This window comes from Berghia stephanieae, chromosome 6, assembly GCF_034508935.2.
Source record: "Berghia stephanieae isolate SIO BIC M18660-M18661 chromosome 6, UCSD_Bste_1.3, whole genome shotgun sequence".
Classification (NCBI taxonomy): domain Eukaryota; kingdom Metazoa; phylum Mollusca; class Gastropoda; order Nudibranchia; family Aeolidiidae; genus Berghia; species Berghia stephanieae.
This window is the reverse complement of record NC_088365.1, coordinates 18,908,059-18,908,476: the sequence shown is the minus strand read 5'-3', so window position 1 is coordinate 18,908,476 and position 418 is coordinate 18,908,059.

The following is a 418-nucleotide window of genomic DNA, read 5'->3' as shown; positions in this document are numbered from 1 at the left end:
CCTTTATTGAGAATATATATATATATATATATATATAATATAATATATATATATATATATATATATATATATATATATATATATATATATATATATATATATAAAATTTGTAAACAAATATTCATAAATAAAATTTTAATGAGTCTATGACTACCATAAAATGAAAGCAGACACCCACCCCCGCCCCCCTAACTTTTGCGGCAGAATACTCAGCTAGTTATCGCTGTTTTCTCAAAATAAAATTCAAAACTGCAAAATAATAAACAAAACTTTTCTCTCAATGGGGATATTTAAAGTAAGTTAGTTGGAGCAAACTTTAAAATGTAAAAATAAACATGTCTATATTTAAATGTAAATTTACTTATCCAAACCAGCGATTTCAATGTAAACAAAATTTCATTTTTTGTATTTTCTTTAA